Genomic DNA, 23,282 nt, shown 5'->3' on the forward strand with positions numbered 1-23,282 from the left:
AAGAGGTGTAAAACTATGAAAATATCTGTAGCTTCTGAAGTGTACTGTTAAAGGAAGTGGTGATGGAGATGTTGATAACAGGATCAATCTATCTAGCACATTTTTGGGGGGTCAGCAGAAGGTCTGTGATATTCACATGTGGTGAGAAGATCGATCTCCTGTGTCATTGTCGTAGTTGTTTTTTTTTTTTATAGTATCACCAGTGTATTAAAATTTTAACTTTAAGGGGCACAAGAGATTAAAACAATAATAGTTTTGTGGATCTGGATCTAACATCCAGCAGTGTTTTTCTTTAAAACTCAGTAATGCTGGGCTGAATAATTGTAGAGAATAAATGCAAACATTTATTGCACCCTTAGTAAGTGCCAGGCACTATGATGGACACTCAGAATGTCCAATCTCTGCCCTTACATCCTTATCAATCTGAACTACCAAATAACAACACATTATAATAACACATAATAACACATTATACATAAAAACACCAGGACATTATAAACAACATAAGATATTTTCACACAAAGCTATGGGGACATAGAGAAAAGGAACCTCATCCAGCTTGGAGACAAGAGAACAATTTTTGGAAGGTTATAGATTTTTGTTGTTACTGTTGTTGTTTTTAGAAGAAATAAGGCAAAGACAATATAATAAAAAGGGAACAGTATGTGCAAACTACAGAGATGTGAAAAAATCTGGTGCATTCAAATGAGTACGAGTGGTTTGGTATAATGAGTTACAAAATATATGTGGGAGGACCAACAGAAGATGAGTAAAATTAAAAATTTGATGCCTTCCTAAGGGGTTTAGAATTTAATCTCAAGATGGAAGGTCATCACTGATGCAATTCTAATAAGAAAATGATAATCGATGTATATTCTGGAAAGATAATCTGGTCATAGTTTTTGACAGAGATATAGAGCACAAGCGGGCAGAGCGGCAAGGCAGAGGGGGAGGGATAAGCAGGCTCCCCGCTGAGCAGGGAGCACGACGCAGGGTTCGATCCCAGGACCCTGGGATCATGACTTGAGCCCAAGGCAGATGCTTAACCCACTGAGCTATTCAGGCGCCGCTGGTCATAGTTTTTGAGGTGTATGGAAGAGGAAAACTCTGTGGAGAAAGGAAGCTTCTGTATTAAAATTTGTGAGTGTTGGAAAACCTAAGGCAGAGGAAAGTACAGTGAAAGAATCATCATTTAAAAAGCAAGTCTATAAATTATAACTGATTAGATGAGATGACTAAAAGAATACATATAAAAAATGATGTAAATGATATGTGTTAAGTGCTTTATAAGAAAGGATATATGTTAAGTACTTTATATGGATTGTCTCCTCTAATCCTTAAAATGGCTGTAAGAGCACTATAATTATATGTTAAATTTGTATATGGGGAGAAATACTCAGAGTGCTGTACTAACTTGTCCAATCCCCAAATAGTAAATCTTCAAATTTGGATAATCTGACTTCAAACACCAGCCTGAAAACCTATTCTAGAATGTTGGTTTGGGCAATAAGGTAGACAAGTGTCATTCATTAGAGTAATTTTTTTTTTTTTTTTTTTAAGAAATGGAAGTGAAAAGAAAGGTAATTCAGTTTAAGATATGTTGAGTTTGAGAATTCTTCAGAACATTCAATAAGATTTATAAATGATAGAAAATTCAGTGTATACACCTGAAAAACAAAACAAGAAATCCTGCACTAAAATATAGTTAGTTTAATAATTTAGAATACAAGTCATCTACCTTAGAGAATTTATAGTATAAGAGAAGACCCTGAATAAGATCTAGAGAAACAAAGTAACATTAAAGAAATAGACTTCATATAAGGCAACAACACCATTTATGCAAAGCTCTAATGGAAAACAGTCTCTTGAAGATACTTTTTCCTTGCAAATATACCCAATAATTACATCTTTATAGCAATTCAAAACAAATATGTTTTCTACTATCAAAGATTCTTTTAAATATTTAAAAATAACCATCATATATTACTTAGGTTTTTCATTTTCAGGGCATTCCCCCATTATTATAATATGAATCCTGAAAATTAGCACCATCAAAAACACTTTTTGGATTAAGTTATTGACTCTTGAAGGCACCTTTTAAAACATCTGTTCCTGGCTAGAGAAAATTACATTTACCTTTAGCATAGATTAGTTTATTAGATTAACTTTATTGAAAAAATTCAAATCCCTAAGTAAAATCAACATAAACTAAGGCAGTTTTTACCACAGAATCAGAAGACAACCCAGAGAATGGGGTACTCTCCATGAAGAGTATCCTTAGTGAGACACTGAAAGGCACAGTCGTCATGAACATCCTAGAGCAAATCACCTGGATGAAAATTCAGAACACAAAAAGGAACTAAAGGCCTATTGTAGTGCTTTATTAAATTTTCCACTGTTGACTTTGTATGATAAAGGGTAAAGTTAAAGTTGGTGTCAGCCATGTTTGTAAAATGTGTTCATAACAGGTTCTATGGCATAGTTTGAATATTTAGTGTTGATGCTTAGTACTATTACATAGTCTGATTTCTCTTAATTCAGAGTTTTCTTCATATATTCATTAACAAATTCCAAGACATTTGCTATGCTCAAAGCACTGCGCTGGTTACCAGAGACATAGAGATGGGTGAGATTCATATCCTATCTAATTTACAAAACTGATTCACATTTTATTTTATGAGATTATTGACAGTTCAAACAATGATTTTAACTCATAAAATATAAAATGCTAAATAGTAGTATTTTAGATATTATTGATGAGATTGAGTATTGAGTATATAGAATAAATTTGGAACTTGTTACAACATGCTACAGGTAACAGTTGAGCTGTATTTTTTTAATGATTTATTTATTTATTTTAGAGAGAAAGAGTGTGAGCAGGGGGAGGGGCAGAGGGAGAGAGAGAATCCTGAAGCTGACTCCCCGCTGAGAGTGGAGCCTAACATGGGGCTCAATCCCAGGAACCTGAGATCATGACCTGAGTTGAAATCAAGAGCCCACCACTTAACTGGCTGAGCCACCTGGGGGGCCCAAACTGTATCTTAAATAATTAGCATCTCTTAATAAAACATAGAAATGACACAAATTTTAGTGTTTACCTCCACATTTTTCCAAAGTAGAGACATGGACTGGTGGTCATTTAAATATTGAAAACTCTAAATTAAAAAAAAAAAAGATTTATTTTTGCAGATGATAAATATGTTCCTGGCTATAACCCAAACTATGAAACTTAAAGATATAAAGCAACAAAATGGATTTTAGCAATTAGTCTGTTAGCACTAATATCAAATACCACATTAAAAAGAAACAGCATTACCATAAAAGCTTTGACACATTTTTGATATTGGACAAAAACAAATTATTCAAAAAAAAGCAATATATCATGATCAAAACCTTTACTTATTTTGCTCTTCTCTCTGTACCTCAGTAATATTTTCCCAAATTGGTGCTATCAAAACATTCAATAAGTATGCATGGTAAGTTTGGAATTATAAAACAATGAAGTATTTATACTTTAAAAATTATGTCTAAGCAGGGCGCCTGGGTGGCTCAGTTGGTTAAGCGACTGCCTTCGGCTCAGGTCATGATCCTGGAGTCCCGGGATCGAGTCCCGCATCGGGCTCCCTGCTCAGTGGAGAGCCTGCTTCTGCCTCTCTCTCTGCCTGCCTCTCTGCCTACTTGTGCTTTCTCTCTGTGTGTCAAATAAATAAATAAAATCTTTAAAAAAAATTATGTCTAAGCAGTTATAAAGATTAAAATGAAATTATATAGTCCAATTATAAAAACTCCTTTTGTAATGATAATTTTCTTGCAGAACAACTGTTGTATAATAGCAAGGATTGGTTTTTCCATTGTATGCTTCAGGATTAATTAAAATACTTGTTCTTGTACACTACAAATGGATATCAAACATGTCACTGATGAAGGTTGGTTGAACTGGTGATTATAATTATAATCCTTCTTATCTGGCTTTCTCATGGTCATAACTACATAATTCACCTTTATTCTCATCAAGCTCTTCCAAAACCACCAAAAAAAATTCCATAACTATAGAATAAGCCCATATCAATGACTGTATCATCAAATAAAGTATTTCATCACCACTGTTCCTGAAAAACTTTATTGTAGCAGTATATTTTATCTGCTCAAATATGATTTGCTCACAAAAACCAAAATATATTTTGGCAGTTGGATTTATTCAAATCATCTATGATTTGAATCCAGATTTCTTAGTTTTCTTGACTCATATTCTAAATAATTTTGCCTTAGATTTATAAATTCTTTCATTTTTCTGTACTTTTTAAAAATGATACTTGGTTTAATTGGATTGATGAAGAATCTAACTCCTTATAATATCATCCCATGCTCTTGCTCAGCTCCTCTTTTTCTGTCCCTGATTTTATCCCCCAGATTTCAATCCTCAACTCTGTGCTCACCTTAGTCTGTATATTTTGTGGATGACCTATCTGCATGACTGGGTCAACTACTATGTATGTTTGTGTCCTAAATAAATCTCTAATCCAGAAATTAATTGAGTTACAAACCTTCATATCCAACTGCTGTCTAGATGTTTTTACATAGATAACACACAGTGACCACAAAATTAATGTGTTCAGATTTAATTCATCATCTTTTCCTCAGAGTACCCTTCCCTATTTTTCATAACATTCCCCAACATCTCCATGTTCTTCAAGACCACTTAGACTCCATACTTCTCCTTGCTCCTTAGATCTAATAAGTTAAAAGTTGAACAGACTCTATCTCCCTAATACCTCTTAAATTCACTCCATCTCTCCATTATTGCTCTGTAGCCTTTGTTAGGCTTTTATCATATTTTCTTGGATTATGAAAATCACCATATACCTTTTCTTCTCTATTCTATTAGAATTCTTTAAGACCTATCCCTCTCCATGTGCCCCCTTCAGGTATAGGATCTCAGATATAGGGAACTGATTTGGTAACATGATCTGAAGTGAAAAGAATGAAAAGGGAAGGGGGGAAACAAAGGCACAGGCGAGTTATCTAGCTGGTCCTGAGGGCCTCAGAATTATCTGCTGGGAAGATAGAAAGAGGAATATGTATCCACTGGTTTTTACCCTTGGACCAAGTGTTACTTTACTCCTTGGACCAAGGAGTATTTACGCTCTAGAATTTCCAGATGTATGCATGCATAAGTGCTGAGTGGTTTCTCAGGTATCCAAAGGCTTCAGAAAGACCCTGAGATAGACAGCAAGTGATATAGTGATACTGAGGCAAGGTATTGTCCATTACGATCAAATCTGTTTACTGAAACAATGACTAGAGATGTGAGCTGAGAAGCAGCCACAGACAGGGTCTTGTGTAAATGCTCTTTCTATGACCTAAATCTGATTATGCAGTGCCCATGCTTATTCATCTTCATGGCCTCCTAAATATTAAGCTCCTTAGCATAGCACACAAATATTCCCTGGGAAGCTGTAAATGTCCTTCCAAATCTGAGTTAACTTTCTTCTTAAGTGATCCTGTGCCTACCAGAGTATCTGAAACAGGTACATGCAGGAGCTTCTCATTATCAAAGGATGTTTGGTATAGGAAAAAGACACTTGAAGTAATTCCATTTAAAACTGGAATCAAATTTTCATAAGGAACAGTGTCAATCGCAGTAGTGGAGTGGGATGGTGACAATGAAACTAAGAACTAAAAACTCAGGTTACTACATGTTTATTTTAGCAAGAGTTAGCACATGGGGCAACTGTATTCTGATTCTTAAATACATTTTAGAAGTGCTACTTTTTTGCATAGGTTTTTTTCTAACGTTTCTAATAGTGTGAAATGTATCCTTTGTCAAAATTTCAGTTTTACAAAAGTATAATAATGTCTTTTTTACTAAAATATAGGAAGTTTTCATCAGTTTCTCCAAAGAGCTACATTAAATCTAGATTTCTAAAACATTCTTTAAAAAAATAACTAACATATAACTTTTATCAATATTTCCTTTTTTTGTTAACTGCTCAACCTTTTAAGATCTTCATTTGGCAGTGGCTTTGTATGTGATTGAAATAGTCCACAAACATAATTTTATTGACATAATGAAAATGTAATTCTTGCAGGATATGCACATTCACTTTCTAATTAATTTGCATTGCATTTGCATTGCTTTGACTAATGTTTACAGAACACTGTAATAAGTGAACAGAGTTATTGATAAAGAATTTGAGAAGAGGAGCAGGGATACTCAGTAATGTTAAGTGGCTGGCGAGGGAAAGAGGGAGGTATTCTCTAGAGAATAATCTCATAAACTATCAGTTCCTTAGTGATTATTTTCGTGCTATAGCGAATTTTGTTTATCCTTAACCTCATAACTGTGAGGATTCAGAGAAGGATAATGAGAATACACTGTATATTTATCTTTTGTTCTTTTATTGTTCTCAGAGGAGCCTTCCTATTCTATTAAAATTGCCAGTGAACTCCTCTTTCCCCAATTAGACTCTAAATTCTCTGAGGTTAGCTAATTTTAATAATGATAAAGCATTAGCAATAATAATTATTGATCATGAGATTTACTTTTGGACAATAGTTTTGGTAAGACATTTACTTGAATTATCTCACTGACTTCATTTCAACCCTAGAAGACACTGTACATTTGAGTGGCTGTTCAATTTTATGTATCAGAAAACTAAAGTACAAAAGGTAAGCACAAAAGTACAAAAAGAAAAGTTATTTTTTCAAGTACATACGTAAAATGGTGAAATGGGGATTCAAATCCAAGCTGGGCATCAGAGTCTTGGTATGTATGTATATATGTATTCATTTTTTATTTATAGGTTTATTTATTTATTTATTTGAGAGAGAGTACCCACAAGGAAGGGCAGAGAGAGAGAAGCAGACTATAAATAAATAATAAATAAATAAATAAATAAAGCTATATCTATGTATATCTATATATATCTATCTTCTTAAAAGATACACTCCCTGAAGACTGGAATAAAAACAGAAAAGAAAGATATTATTTCTTAAGTGAGTCCTACTTACTAGACGCAATTCCACCTAATCCTTTCCCTACAGTGCCTTTAGTAGAACAGTTACAGGTTAAATATTCCCTAGAGCTGTGCAGGATAAAGAGAATCATCCATACAGTTTGTATATGGTTACCAGTAATGTGCCCCAAAGGAAAGAAGCAGTGCAAAATTAGGAACCCAAAATTAGGAAGCACAGAAGATGTAGGTAGAAGATAAAAAGGTAGTATTTCAATTTAGGGTTGAAAATCAAAACCCTGAAATTAATATGTTATATTTAAGTGGATCAAGAGCTTAAATCTTCTTACAAAACGTATGCTAGTTCTACAGTCTAACAGTAATTTTAGGGATAAATATTGAGATTGCCTCAACTCCTTCATTAAATAAAACCTAACTCCATTTTATTTATTGGCACTAGAATAGATTGATATTTTTTTTAAATATTTATTTATTTGACAGAGAGAGACACACAGCGGAGAGAGGCAACACAAGCAGGGGAAGTGGGAGAGGGAGAAGCAGGCTTCCTGTGGAGCAGGGAGCCTGATGCGGGGCTTAATCCCAGGACCCTGGGATCATGACCTGAGCCGAAGGCAGGCGCTTAAGTTTTAAAACCTAACAAAAGAGAGAGAGAGAGAAAATATCATGTATCATTAGAGCACTTTTAAAAATTTTTGATATTTGGTATTATTTATTAGAGTCAATGTAGGAAAAACTACTCAAAAATATTTATAGAAAGAAAAATCTGTTTGCATTAGATGTGGGTTTTTTTTTTTGATGAATTGTAAAACCTATTCTCTTCTTTCACCAAATAGTTTTTTTATTATGTTATATTAATCACCATACATTACTGAGCCACCCAGGCGCCCCTACATCATTAGTTTTTGATGTAGTGTTCCATGATTCATTGTTTGCATATAACACCCAGTGCTCCATTCAGTACATGCCCTCTTTAATACCCATCACCAGGCTAACCCATCCCCCCACCCCCTCCCCTCTAGAACCCTCAGTTTGTTTCTCAGAGTCCATAGTCTCTCATGGTTCCTCTCCCCCTCCGATTTCCCCTCCTTCATTTTTCCCTTCCTGTTATCTTCTTTTTTTTTTTTTTTTAACATATAATGTATTATTTGTTTCAGAGGTACAGGTTTGTGATTCAACAGTCTTACACAATTCACAGCGCATAGAGTTTTAAATTGTAATGCTTTCTTCCGTCTTATTAGCCAACTGTGAAAACATGTGTTTGTCTTATCCACATAATGTGGGATGTGGCAACTTTGTTTAACACAGAGTGATTACATAGTGAAACATTCTGCCTCCATTTAAAGAAAAGAGTAAACTTGCCAAGTCATTTCCCAAAGACAACCAGTCATTAAATTAGAAACAGCTGGGGCAGACATCGAATCATCATATACCACCCCTAGAAAAGGAGGAGACAAATGAGGAGATTAGTTCAGAAAAGTGATTGAACCAAAACAGAAAGGGAATTCCGAAAGGATAGCTTACTTTTAAATAGAGAAGGGCCAGTTGTTATGAAAACAAGAAAGCGTGGGACCATGTGCATTTCAAGTGCCTTGCTTAGTACAGAGCTTTCCCAAGCAGTAGTAGAGTTGTTTCAACGTTTCAGCAATGGAATTTTTATTACTTTTGTTCTAAGATAGAAGTTAAAATAGAGATTCTAACCTTACCAAAATCTACGAAAAATAACTACAAAATAATGTATATTTAGTACATTATTTATATTTATTTTGATTTGGTTCTTTGCCCTGCTTTATATTAGGGAGTTTATAAAATTTGAAAGTGAATTTGTTACTTTCTATTTTAGTTATACTAAAGTTATATTTCCTTATATAATGCTAGTAAGCATAATATGGTATATCCTTTGGGTGTTCATTTTTCCATGCTCCAAGTAGTTATTGCTTTAAGTAAATTATAATACCCATGATATCACAACCTAATACTACCATCAGTCACCTTGTAACAGAAACTAGCTGGCAATGGATTTGTGAACGCAGTATTCTTTGACATGCACTTTAGGACCTCAGTCTTAGAAATAACATCACATTTCCATCATCTCTTTGAGATTATTCTAACTCTGAACAATTGCACACTTCTTCAGGTTAATTTAACATGATTTTCTTCCTCAAATATTTACTGCATGCTTAAGGATGTGCCAAGTACTATGTCCTATCTACATTTCTCATTACTCTTGAACTTAAACAGTTCATGAAAAGAGGCTGATCTTATCCAATAGGCAATGTGATAAGCATTGGGGACTATATTAAGCTACATTAATACAAGAGGATAATAACAGCTAGCTCTTTTGTTAAGTGCTTACTATGTGCCCAGCATGATTATTAGTACTTAACATCTATTAACCTATTTAATTCTTATAATAGCTATATCTGTTGACTGAAACAGAGTTTAAAGAACTTGCCTACTTATGTAAAAAGTGACAGAACTAATATTCAGAAGGTGCTAGTTTAGCTTCAGCTGATCATAAACTATGTTATATTCTACTCATTCCTCAGTAATCAGTCAAAATCTTGGTCTCCTATTTTGAATTTAACACCAATCCACTGTGATGAGCTATCATTGTACATACACAAAAATAGAGTAAAAACTGACACAAGCATAAGTCACAACCTTGAAAATATATTTATTTCGATGCTAAAAATATTCAAATACCTGACTTACTATATAAAGTCTTAAAAAACAAATGGAACAGTGAAGTTAAAAATGTGGCATATATCAAGTAAGGTAGAGGCACTCTATTTATATCACTTCTGATGTCAAAGAATAAAAAGAAAGCACAAGTTAAAGTACAAAGTTTAATAACTCAGCTCTAGTTAAGCAATTCACTGAGAGTTTATTGATAGAAAACAGCAGGTTTGGTTTTTTTTTTTTTTTTTTTTTTTTTTTTTTAGTGCTAGAAAGGAATATGATAGTCAAGTTTGTAATGCTAACTAAGGATTGAAAACTCTATTCAGATAGGATAAAATGGGTGCACAGGTCTGTGTTCATTTGATTAAAACAAATTCCACTATTTATTGATCAGGAAAATGTTTCCAGACATGTCCAGTAATAGTATGATATACTGAGTCAACTCAGAGTTTAGTCTCATTATCGGATTCAACTGCTCAGACCCAGGGTGATGATGAAATAGAACATTAATTATTTTTATATCATTTAGGCAAGTGCTGTTATAATCATAAAATTTCCTTTTATACTCTCACAGGGTTACAGGCATAATCTTGCATAACCTTAATTTGAGGTAATTGTCTTTCATTGTTGGAATGTTTTAATGACAGTTGTTTGTTTATACAAGCAAATGGTTTTTACTTCTATATCTTCCTGAAGACTGGGACTGCTGGCATGTGCTCAGATTATAGAATTGTGTATTTACTCCTGATTTTATTAATTCATTTTTCATTCAACCATTCTTTCACTCAACACTTGAAAACATGGTGTTAAAAACTGGTGAGACTCACAATGCATGATCTTGTTTTTGCCTTCTAGTTATTTTATTCAACCCCACTTCTACCATTTAGAAAGAAGGGTATTAGGACCCGGGGGAAAAATGGCATAGGATTTCTTCATTTAGTTGCTTAAAAAAAGAAAAAAAAAACTGTAATATTTTATTTAGATTGACCAACTAACCCTTCTCATCAGTGATCTTGAATGTATTTTGGCTTCATTGAAATGACTCAAATATAAAGGGACAATAGAGAGCTCTGTTGGCAGGACATGAATTTTGGATTGATGTTTGGTAGACCAGTCTTCATTCTTGACTTCTGCAAAATAAAAATACTATTGCATGTGATTTTTTTTCATGAATTGCATCAGATAAAATATACCTTGATTTTTATGGTATGATACAGAGACCGTACAAACTAATCCTAGTGAGTATCCTCAAAAGCAAGACATATAACCATTAATTGGCAAAAACAACCAGTACCCTAAAAGATAAGGTTGGCACATCATGGTACTAAAATTATGAGACCTTCTGTAGTGTGTACAGCACAGTTGCTGGTTTTATATTTTCATAATCAGTCCTGTTCATAGATACTATAGTAGAACACATTAGTTCATTCTTAGGGATTGGCCTAAGAGAACTTCAACAAAAATGTGAAGTAGATATGCAAAATACCTTAAATTCTTTCATAAGGGCCTAGAATGCACTGCTTAAAGGACCTCTGATTCGATGTGGGCACTGGAGCACATGTTTAATAGTTCTCTGTAAAAATAATGGTGAAAGCAAGGAAAATATTAAGAAAAAGATGGAAAGAAGAAGGAAATGGAAGAGGAGAAAGGGGAGGTTAAGGAAGAGGAGAGAAAACTGAATACTCAGCTTCACCCTGGAATAACTACCTCCACAGCTATGATAGCCTATCCCACCTCACTGCCTTCCAGCTTCTTTAGAGAGAAGACTGCAGGTTGACATGTTCTGCTATTTTTTTAGAGTAGCCAAATGCAGAAAAGATATCTAGCAGGGAAACAAATCTGCACAACTGTAGAGGAAAACAAACATTCCAAACTCTCATCCTTTAATACATGTACGGATAAGATGAACAGGGTTTAATATACATGTAATAGGAGTTCAAAGAGGACTGAATCAAGATCATGGTAAGTAGGATAAAATAATAATAAAATTTATTTAATAATAAAAAATAATTATGGGGTGCCTGAGTGGCTCAGTTGGTTAAGCGTCTGCCTTCTGCTTGGGTCGTGATCCCGGGGTCCTGGGATAGAGTCCCACATCAGGCTTCCTGCTCAGCAGGGAGCCTGCTTCTCCCTCTCCCACTGCCCCTCCCCCTGCTTGTGCTCTCTCTCTCTCTCTTTCTGTCAAGTAAATAAATAAATAAAATCTTTAAAAAATAAAACAACATTTAAAAAAATAATAATTAAAAAATTCCATGGTTTGAATAAAGTCTTTGCTTTTTGCTTCAAAAAACTCTGTGAAATGCTAAGCAATGAATCTTTTAAAAATTCATATTCAACTAAATCCTAATGTTATAAAAATCAAAAGAAAATCTTGAAAATCAATAGAGATCAAAGGGAAGCTAATATGACTCCGCTACTATCAACACTAGATGCTAGAAGACCGTAAAACAATGTTTATCAACTTCTGCTGAGTGATTTTGAACATAGAATGTAGAGCTAATCAAACTTTAAGAATGAAGACAGAATTATAAAATTTCTAACTTGCAAGTTTTACTACAATGCATTTTCCATGTATTATTTCAAAACTAAATTAATCAGATATATCTTCTTGTAAAATGTAAAAAAGATAGTAAAATTAGAAATACCAGACAGCAATAAAATGAAATTAGATGAAGATACAAGAAGCTCTGTGAAGAATGATTTCAGAAGAAATTATAAATCATCTTGTAAGCTTAATAAATGATCTGGAAGTACAAATAAGTAATATATTAATGAAATGAGGGTACATAAGTCTTCTGATACATTAAAATGTATATTTTTAAAAGGAAGTCAAAACTTTGGGAAGAAATGTGGAATAGGTCATGGTGATTGATAGTGATGTTCAGGTCAACTTTATCCTTACTGATATTCTTCCTACTTGATCTCTCAGTTACTGAAAGAAGGGTGTTGAAATCTCATTTACAATAATGGATTCATATGTTTCTCCTTGAAGTTCTGTCAGTTTCATGTCATAGATTTTGACACTGTTGTTAGGTGCATACACATTTAAGATTGTTATGCTTGCTGGAGAATTGGTGTCTGTATCATTTTGTAAAGTCCCTCTTTATCCCTGAAAATTTTCCTTTTTCTGAAGTCTGCTTTGTTTGAAACTAATATAACTTATTCTAGCTTATTTTTGCTTAATGTTACCATGATATATCTTCCATTATCTCTTTCCTTGTATTCTGAGTCTTGATAAAGTGGATTTCTTTTAGACAACATATAGTTAAATATTATATATATATATATATATATGTTACCCACTGTGACAGTCTGTCTTTATTTCGTATATACAGACCATTTTTTTCTTGTTTCTCTCTCTCCTCTAGTTTTTTTTTTTTTTTTTAAAGATTTTATTTATTTGACAGCGAGAGAGGGAACACAAGCAGGGGGAGTGGTAGAGGGAGAAGCAGGCTTCCCGCCGAGCAGGGAGCCCGATGCGGGGCTCGATCCCAGGACCCTGGGATCCTGACCTGAGCCGAAGGCAGACGCCCAACGACTGAGCCACCCAGGCGCCCCTCTCTCCTCTAGTTTTAAGTGAGTATTGTACTAGTTTGCTTGGGCTACCATAATAAAATATCACAGACTGGGTGGCTTAAACAATGGGTTTGTCTTCTCACAGTTCTGTAGGGTAAAAGTTTCAAGATTAAGATATGGGCAGGGTTTTTATTCTGAGGCCTCCTTCCTTGGTTTTCAGAACTACCCTTTTGCCTGTTCTCATGGTTTCTCTTTTGTGCACATGCATCCCTGGTGTCTCTTTCTAAGCCCAAATTCTCTCTTCTTATAAGGACACCAGTCAGATTGGAAGAGGACCCGTCCTAACAGTGTCATTTTAACTTAGTCATCTCTTTAAAGACTCTATCTCCAAATGCAGTCACATTTTGAGTTATTGGGGTTTAGACTTCAACATATAGATTTGGGAGGTGGTGCATATTTCAGCCCATTGAGAGCATATTATATGTTTCCATTTTCTCCCCTACTTAGATATAACTTGTTCTTTTAAAACATGTTCTTAGTTGTTCAGGAGTTTAAAATATATTTTTTTAAGTAATCTAAATTTACCTTCAAATAACACTATACTGCTTCACTTGAGTGCAGGTAACTTAAAACAAAGCATTCCCAGTTCCTTCCTCCCATCCATTATGACAATCCTATCATTTATTTCACTTGCCTATATGCTATAATAACCTAGCGCGTTGTTATTATTACTTTAAATAAACCACTATATTTTATTATTTTTTAAAAGATTTTATTTATTTGTCGGAGAGCGAGCACAAACAGGGGGAGCGACACAAACAGCTCCCCGCTGAGCAAAGAGCCTGATGCAGGACACAATCCCAGGACCCTGGGATCATGACCTGAGCCGAAGTCAGACGCTTAACCAACTGAGCCACCCAGGCGTCCCAAACCATTACATTTTAGGTCAATTAACAATAGGCAAAATAGACTGTATTTTACTTTCAATTGTTTCTTCTCTGATATTATTCCTTTCTTAATATAAATAAAATTTCTGATTTATATAACTTGCTTCCTCTTTGAAACATCTTTTATCATTGATTGCAGGGAAGATCTGCTAGTGAGCGTACCTCAGCTTTTATTTCTCCGAGAAAGTATTTCTCCAAGAAAAGTATTTCTCCTTCAGTGTTTAAGAAAAATCCCATTGTAAATAGGATTCTAGGTCAATAGTTTTTTTCAACACTTTTAATATTTCCCTCCACTTTCTTCTTGCTTGCACAATTTCTGATGAGCAATATACTATAATTTTTTCTTCATCTATAAGTATCTTAGTGTTTTGCAATGTACTTTTAGATACAACACAAAGGCACTATCAAAAAATACTTACTAAGGTTTAAAATTTCTGTGTGAAATACATGGTTTAGAGAAGCAAAAGATAAGCCATAGAATGGGAGGAAATATTTGAAAAGCACACAGTTAATACTTACATTCACAACATACAAAGAACTCTTATTACTCAACAATACAAAACAAACAGCACAATTAAAAAATGGGTAAAAAATCTGAACAGACATATCACTAAAGAAGATATACAGATAGAAAATAAGCATATGAAAAGATAACCAATATTATTTATAATTAGAGAGTCACAAATTAAAACAATGTGACATACTAATAAAATGGCTAATACTGAACAAACTGATAATACCAATTGCTGGTGAGAATGCAGAGTAACAGAAACTTTTATTCGCCGATGGTGGTAATTCTAAATGGTAAAACCATTTTGAAAGATATTAACAGTTTATTACAATGCTGAGCACAGTCTTATCACATAAGTAATTACTCTCCTGTATATTTAAACCATTTGGAAATGTAAGCATACTTGAAAATCTTCACATGAATGTCATTATCAACTTTATTCATAGTTACCCCAAATTGGAAGCAACATATAAGCCCTTGAATGGATAAAAACATCTGTGGTATATCTGTAGAATGGAATATTATTCTTTAATAAATATAAATGAGCTATTAAGCTACAGAAGATATAGATGCATATTAAATGTATATTAATAACTAAAATAAACCATTCTGAAAAGACTATATAGTGTTTGATCCCATTTATATGACATTCTAATAATGGCAAAACTACAGAGATGGTAAACAGATTAGTGGTTGCTAGTGGAAATAATAGGTAAGGGTTAAATACTTGAAGCACAGGAGATCTTTTAGGGAAATAAAATTATTCTGAATGTTACTGCAATAGTCAATAAGTGACATTCTATTAGTCAAAACCTATAGAATTTTAGAGCATGAAGAGTGAATCTTAATGTATGTAACTTTAAAAAGTAAATTAGGATTTGGGGGTAACCTTGTTTGGAATAAAGAAAGAGGCAACAATCTGTTTTAAATATTGAGCCACCCTGAAAAGGGTGGGGAAAGAAGTACTAAACTAGATAACTTCAGAAATGAGTGAAGTTTTTAAGTCTTTAGTTGATTAAGCTATTTCTCACGATGTATTGGTTCTGATGCTGCTATTCACATGTACTGGGTATATGTGTACTGAAATTGAGCAATTAATAAAGGAATGGCAGATGGTGAGAGTCAGGTTTCTCACTGTTGGAGTGGGAGTTTACAGATAAGAAATGAGAGGAGGCTAGAATGGCCCATGGGGTAATGAAATAGAGTTGGAGATATCAGAAGGAAACCATGTTTAATTTAATATAGATACAGATGGTTATATATGGAAATACTTATATATGTGTGCATGTACCCAGAGTAGTATATGCACATACATTTCCTCGTTCTGTCACCTGAAAGGGCCTGGAAGCAACAACCCTGTAGTAGCAACAAACACCTAGAGCCCAGAACTTGATTTCTAATAACATTCTCCAATGAAAGGGAGCAGAACTCTTTGGAAAAATGATTGATTTTAAAACTAAAGCAGGAAATACACAAGATGAGCCTAGAGTATCTTAGAGTATCAGAAAGCAAGATGATACTCATAAAACAACTCAATGTTGATGTGGGTACATCAAAGGGAAACAAAAGTCAACTGAAAGAACCTCCAATGCCAAAGCTGGGACAATTTGAGCAACAAAATGAATAAAGTAGTATTAGATTATAACCTAAAGTTTAAAATAAATATCCATGAGTCCATACTGATATAAATGCTTGAGTAACTAAATGGGGAAATAAATAAATCTCATGTGCAAAAGAATTCCATGTAGCTATTTTGCCCTTAAATTAGATAGCATGAGTTCTCTATGAGGTGCAATTCCTTGGTCAGAGAATTGGGTAAGGTGTTAGGTACAGAAGCAAACTCAGGTGAGAAGGTTCCTTAAGGACTTCCACATAAGGAAAGTTTTAGTCTCTGACTTAACAGAGAACACCTCCAGGGAACACGGAGGGTTCTTAGCTCTTAACTCCCCACAGAAACCAGTCCAAAGATGAACTAGTCCTGGACCTTCCTGGACCTTCCGGGACCAATGTTTATCTTTGTATTGATAAAATGTTACTTTTATTTATTTACCTTTCATTGAGTAAAATTAATACAACATAAAGTTAACCATTAAGCATGTTAAAGTGCGTATTTCAGAGTTGTTTGATACCTTCATGATGTTTACAACTACCACCTCATAGTTCCAGGATATTTTTATCACCCCACAAAGAAACCCTGTACCCATTAAATAGTCACTTACCATTCCTCCTTCCTCCCATCCCACCCCCCAGCCACTGGCAACTACTAGTCAGCTTTCTATCTCTATCAATTTACCTATTCTGGATATTTAATATAAATGAAATGTGCATTAAAATGTGAACTTTTAGGTCTGATTTCTTTCACCAACTTTGATGTTTTCAGTTCATTGACACTGTAGCATGTATCTGTACTTCACTCCATTTTATGGCTGGATAATATTCCATTGTATGAATCTACAACATTTTATCTATCCACTCATCTGTTGATGACATTTGGGCTGTTTCCAGTTCTTGGCTATTGTAAATACTGCTGCTAGAAACAATGGTGTATATGTATTTGAATACTTCTTTTCAATTCCTTCAATGTAAACTTAGGAGGGGTATTGTTCTATACTTAACCTTTTTAAAAAAAACTGCCAAACTGTTGTCTAGAGTGGCTATACCATTTTACCTCCCCATCAGCAATGTACAAGAGTTCCAATTTCTCCACATCATGACCAATACTTTTGTTTTTAAATATATATATATAGCCATTCCAGCCACTATGATATGGTATCTCATTGAGGTTTTGATTTGCTGTTCTGTAATGACTAAGGATACTGAATATCTTTCTTTTTTTTAAAAAAGATTTTATTTATTTATTTGACAGAGAGAGACAGAGAGAGAGAAGGAACACAAGCAGGGGGAATAGGAGAGGGAGAAGCAGGCTTCCCGCCGAGCAGGGAGCCCGATGCGGGGCTCGATCCCAGAACCCTGGGATCATGACCTGAGCCGAAGGCAGCCGCTTAACGACTGAGCCACCCAGGTGCCCCTTTTTTTTTTTTTTAAGATTTTATTTATTTATTTGACAGAGAGAGACACAGAGAGAGAAGGAACACAAGCAGGGGGAATAGGAGAGGGAGAAGAATATCTTTCTTGTGCGTATTGGCAATGTGTATATCTTCTTTGGGGTACTGCCTATTCAAGTCATTTACTATATTGGACATTTGTTTTTGTTATTGAGTTGTAAGAGTTCTCTATGTATTTTGGATATTAGACCTTTATTAGCTTTATGATTTGCTAACATTTTCTCCCATTCTTTGGGTTGTCTTTTCACTTTCTTAATAGTGTTATTTGAAGAGCAATTTTGTTTTCAATTTTTATGAAGTCTAATTTTTTTTTCTTTTTCTGCTTGTGCTTTTGGTCTCATATAAGAATACTAAATCCTAGATCATGAAGATATACTTCTATATTTTCTTCTAAAGGTTTTATAGTTTTAGTTCTCACATTTATGTCTTGGATCCTTTTTTTAATTTTTTTTTATTAACATATAATGTATTATTTGTTTCAGGGGTACAGGTCTGTGATTCATGAGTCTTACACAGTTCACAGCGCTCACCATAGTACTTATCCTCCCTAATGTCCATCACCCACCCACCCCTCCCTCTTACCCCCCTCCCCTCCAGCAACCCTCAGTTTGTTTCCTGAGATTAAGAATCTCTTATGGTTTGTCTCCCTCTCTGGTTTCGTCTTGTTTCATTTTTCCCTCCCTTCCCCTATGATCCTCTGTCTTGTTTCTCAAATTCCTCAAATCAGTGAGATCGATGATACTTGTCTTTCTCTGATCGACTTATTTCACTTAGCATAATACCCTCTGGTTCCATCCACATCGTTGCAAATGGCTGGCAAGATTTCATTTTTTTTGATGGCTGCATAAATAATCCAATCAAGAAATGGGTAGAAGACATGAACAGACATTTCTGCAAAGAAGACATCTAAATGGTCTTGGATCTATTTTTAATAATTGTTGTATGTGGTATGAAGTAGGGGTTAGACTTCATTCTTTTGCTAGCTTTGAATTTACCTTGCTTTTCTTTTTCTAGTTCCTTAAAGTATACAGTTAGGCTATTGATTTGAAATCTTTTTCCTTTTCTTTTTCTTTTCTTTTCCCCAGTATAAATGTTTATAGCTCTACATTTCCAAATGAGCACTGCCTTCACTGCATCCCAGAAGTTTTGGTGTGTTCTGTTTTTGTTTTTATTTGTCTTAATGTATTTTCTAATATCCCCTGTGATTTCTTCTTTGGCCCATTAGTTAAGATTGAATCTCAAGTATAATCCAAGCTTGTTCCAAATGTTATTCCTTGCCCCAGACTGCTGTAACCAATATCTGTAAGTTTAAGTGCTTCTGGCAAAAGCCACTGGGGAAGTCATCCCAGCCCTGGGAATGCTTCAAGTTGGGTGAAATAAATGTTTTGTACTGGTTGTTGAGAAAGGTACCAGATGTATGGAGACCCATAAACACAGTTCTTTGAGAATAAAGTCCTTGTTGCTTTCTCTAGTTCTAACAATTTGCACTAGAAGAGCAGCTGCTGATTTTTAATTTTTTGAGGAATCTCTGTTCTGTTTCCCGTGGGGGCTGAACCAATTTACATCCTCACCAAGGGTGCTCAAGGGTTCCCTTTTCTCCACATCCTATCCAATACTTGGTATCTTTTGTGTTTTGGATGATAACCATTCTAACAGGTGTTAAATGATATCTCATTGTGATTTTGACTTCCATTTCCCTGATGATTAGTAATATTGAATATTTTTCATCCATCATGTTGGCCGTTTGTATGTCTTTTTTGGAAAAATGTGTATTCAGGTCCTCTGCTCATTTTTTACTCTGACTTATTTTTTTTTGGCTATAAAGGTGTACGAGTTTCCTATATGCTTTGGATTTAACACCTTATCAGATACATGATTTGAAATATTTTCTCCCACTCCATAAGCTGCCTTTCATCTTATTAGTTATTTTTGGGGAGAGATGGATTGGATTCCCTATTCCACCATTTTCAGTCACTCTTAAAATACTATTTTTATAGCAGTACTCCACAATGAATCTAATTTCTCAGTTTGCTTGCATTTCCATTCATTTCCTCTCTCTCTGTTTCTCTCCTTCAGTGAAGGACCTGAAAGCAGAGAAGAACACATTATTTTACTTTGCTTACAAAGGAACTAGTCAAAAGTCAAAATGCAAAACAGTTGGGAAAGGAATTTTTGATAGCTATATATCCTGAAGAATATGATCTAGCCACAAATAAATGGACAGGATAAACTAGATGCAGGGATATAGCCAGAGGGAGAAAGTAAATTACTCCTAAAATTATTCAGCACCCAGGAATGTAACTTCAGTCTTCTCTCCTTGCAAATGGCCATGTAAGATAGTTAATTTTTTGAAGCAAACAAATCACCTTAATTGAACACAGTTTTCATTTTAAAACAAGTTGTAGAGCTTAAGGCTGAAGTCCTCCAGAGAAAATAGCCTTATGATTTATATCAGCACTGCTCAAACTCAAAGCAATTTGTGAGGTTGCATATGAATAATGCAGAGTGAGAACAGCACAGGAGGAAACCATTGAAAGAAAGCAAATGAAGTCCCTTTACAATGGAATATATAGGAAACTATTTAACTTGAATTATTCACCAACACTTGTGATATTACAGGAATAACCATAGATCAGTGAATATTTCAATTTTTAAGATGGGGTCATGCTGTTCCTTTTATATATTAAAAAAAAATCTCAGAGACCAAAAATGGTAAAGTGAATGAGAAATGCATTACAGCCTATGAATATGCACGGATGTGCTAGAGTTCACCTGAAAAGAAGGGAAGAATGGCGTTTGGAACTCTGTGACACACAGCTAGAGATGGTGACTCAAGATCCACAGAGGCAGTTTCTGCCAGCTTGAGAGAGTGTTCAATGATCAGCAGAAAATGCACCTTTTAGATATATTTTAACTATTTCTGACTCTAATGATGAGCTGTATGTTTTGGAGAAATTCCAAGTACCTGAGTAGTACCTTATTCTTTTATATATGGAATAAGTATAAGTGTTGCTTCTTTTTTCTTTTACATAATCCTCAATGTATAGTGTTGAGTGGTTTAATATGTAATTATTTCAAGAGAGTCAAATGAGAAACTAAAAGGGTAAATCGTTCAGTAATGTTTTAATAACTGCACAATTAAAATACCATATAAAGGGGGCGCTTGGGTGGCTCAGTCGTTAAGTGTCTGCCTTCGGCTCAGGTCATGATCCCAGGATACTGGGATCGAGCCCCGCATCGGGCTCTCTGCTCAGCGGCAAGCCTGCTTCTCCCTCTCCCACTCCCCCTGCTTGTGTTCCCTCTTCCGCTGTGTCTCTCTCTGTCAAATAAATAAATAAAATCTTTAAAATACCATATAAAGCATTTGGTATTTACTCCATTAAAATCAAATAGAAAACCTTACCAATTGTCCTATCAATTAATCCTATTTAATGTTGTGCATTATTTTTAGGCTTAGCAGTTCCTTAGTAATATACTCACTATGTGTATTGACACTGTTTTAGAATCACAGAGTTGAAAAGTCACCTGATCTATAGAAGTTTAAAATCAATAGTCTTTTAAATTTAATAGTATAAGAATTCTAAATGATCTGGGAAAATAGCCAGCTGACCAATATTAAAGTAAGTGACTAGGCCTGGTATTTGTATGGAATATCTTTAACTAGAAGTCAAGTAACCGTGGCTAAAATCATTTAATTCAAAGAGATGCTAGACCACGTTTCATAAGGAGATATGGAAACAGCCTAATACCATCTAGTCTATCCAAACATTTCTGCAAATCAATAGCTGCTGAGAGGCTGTAATGTTGCATAGCTGGGAAAATAAAACTGTAAAAAAATTATATCCTTTTGAGCAATATCATAGAGAATAACATGAATTCGTATAATGCAAGTTAAATGATAGAGGGAAATGAGAAACATTCAAATCATTCAACTAGATAGTGCGTTTATATTCAGGCCAAGCCAATATTTGATTTCAGATTCTGGTGAACACTACTGATCAATAAAAATAAACGAAGTTCTTTCACTTTGAATGTCCAAGTCTGGTCTGTTAGGATAAACTAATTTGATTTGACTGCTTTTAGCATCGACTTTAATTTCAGGCGTGCCTTGTAATTGGCTAATGTTTGGTTAGCATTCTGTATAGGAACTTCTTCCTCATGTTCATATTTTAAGATCTCTATGTATGGCTTGGTATAGCCCGCCGATTTCCTAGAAACTGTATTTTGTTTACCTGGATCTGGACATTTGGAGGTGGTAAGGGGTAGGGATAGGCATTGTGGAGAATTTATAGAGGACTAGTCCAAAAGGACCATTATATTTTAGAGCTTCCCAGAATGCTTTCTGATGACCTGAGAGGATTCTGGATTCCCTTAGACCTAGTCACAAAAACATTCTCAAATGTTATGAAAGTTCTTTAATCACCCATTTTTTTCTGAAAGTAACTTAAGTTCTCTGATAATTTCCATTAACATGCATGCCTCACATTTTCTTTGTCCAGTAATAACTCTTAAATAGGTCACCTGTGAGATAATGTAGAAGGCTACAGAGAATTGATATTTTTAAAGAATCTAAGAATCTATATCTATCATCTATCTATCATCTGTCCATGCACACACACACACACATATATATATATACACATTTATTTAGGCATAAATTAATATACACATTTATATATATTATACTTAAACATAAAATGAGAGAGTTTTTTTAAATAGGTTAAGATTCTTCACATATGGTAGGGTATATAATGAAAGCATGATCTTTAGTATGTATAATGTGCAGAAGACATCTTTGTATACAAAGTATTATATATTAGAGTGGCAATTAAATTGATAAAATCACCTTCAAATAATAGAGAATCTGTGATATCTGGATATGCTATAAAAGTTAAGAGCCCAATATGTTCTGTTGTCTCTTCAAATCATATAAGTCTTTTACCTTTCACTAGAGATTTCCATGGAGAGGAACAACTCTGAGTCTTAAGTCAATTTTTTGAGGGCTTGTTTTACCAGGCCTGGAAAAAAAAAAAGTTAAGAGCCCGGGCATTAGAAACTGATTGCCCGGGTTTAAATTCCAATTCTACGACATACTAGCAGTATGATCCTGTGAAAAATCACTGAATATCCATAAAATATAGTAATCATTACACTTAACCTTGGTGTCATTATTGAGATGAAATAAAATAATCAGAGGTTATCACTGTGCCTACAACATAATAAATGCCCAAGAGATGTCATATTTTTCGCATTAGCTTCTATTTCTGGCATTGAAAATACATAATAATATTTTACATTTTCGACAAGAATACTGATTTCCTAAATACTTTATTGAAAATTACTGAAAAGTTCTACCTACATTGTAATCAACTTGCTTTATTTGTTTATTTATTTATTTTTATTTCAATCGTGCTTTCCACATCAGTCGATTATGGCTCAATAATGCTACATGGCAGGGGCGCCTGGGTGGCTCAGTCGGTTAAGCGACTGCCTTCAGCTCAGGTCATGATCCTGGAGTCCCTGGATCGAGTCCCGCATCGGGCTCCCTGCTCGGCGGGGAGTCTGCTTCTCCCTCTGACCCTCTCCCCTC

At 34.5% G+C, this 23,282-nt stretch overlaps 1 non-coding gene across 1 annotated transcript; it reads left to right on the forward strand.

The window, feature by feature from the left end:
- The first annotated feature begins 22,596 nt into the window (after positions 1–22,596).
- Positions 22,597–22,712, forward strand: LOC115937227 (U5 spliceosomal RNA). The gene has a single exon (XR_004072556.1). It is a non-coding gene; the product is annotated as a U5 spliceosomal RNA (small nuclear RNA).
- Positions 22,713–23,282: the final 570 nt, after the last annotated feature.

The sequence above is a fragment of the Leptonychotes weddellii genome, chromosome 2, assembly GCF_054177405.1.
Source record: "Leptonychotes weddellii isolate Sample4059 chromosome 2, ASM5417740v2, whole genome shotgun sequence".
NCBI classification, from domain to species: Eukaryota; Metazoa; Chordata; class Mammalia; order Carnivora; family Phocidae; genus Leptonychotes; species Leptonychotes weddellii.